Source organism: Arachis ipaensis, chromosome B05, assembly GCF_000816755.2.
Source record: "Arachis ipaensis cultivar K30076 chromosome B05, Araip1.1, whole genome shotgun sequence".
Lineage (NCBI taxonomy): Eukaryota > Viridiplantae > Streptophyta > Magnoliopsida > Fabales > Fabaceae > Arachis > Arachis ipaensis.
The window spans coordinates 20,482,553-20,482,899 of record NC_029789.2 but is presented as its reverse complement, the minus strand read 5'-3'; positions in this window follow the sequence as shown (position 1 = coordinate 20,482,899).

The following is a 347-nucleotide window of genomic DNA, read 5'->3' as shown; positions in this document are numbered from 1 at the left end:
ATTTGGGACACTCAACCATAAAAAAAAAATGAGTAATATTATATTATTAGATGTAATCTTATCTCATTAAAAATATTAATAACCACTAATTAATAACTATAAATCACAAAACTTCATGCCTCTAACACTCCCCGTAAAATAAAATATCATTAAGCAATGGGACAATAATAGAACAAATAACTAATATTTGAGGGGGGGTTAATATGAAAATACATGTCCTGCTTCATTGCCATCTTTATTAAAAATGTTTTTAAAGCGAAATAATCTCGTGTAACTCTTATTTTTTAAAACTACTAAATAAATATTGAAATTATAGTATCCTTAATATTAGTACAACAGTTTTCAAC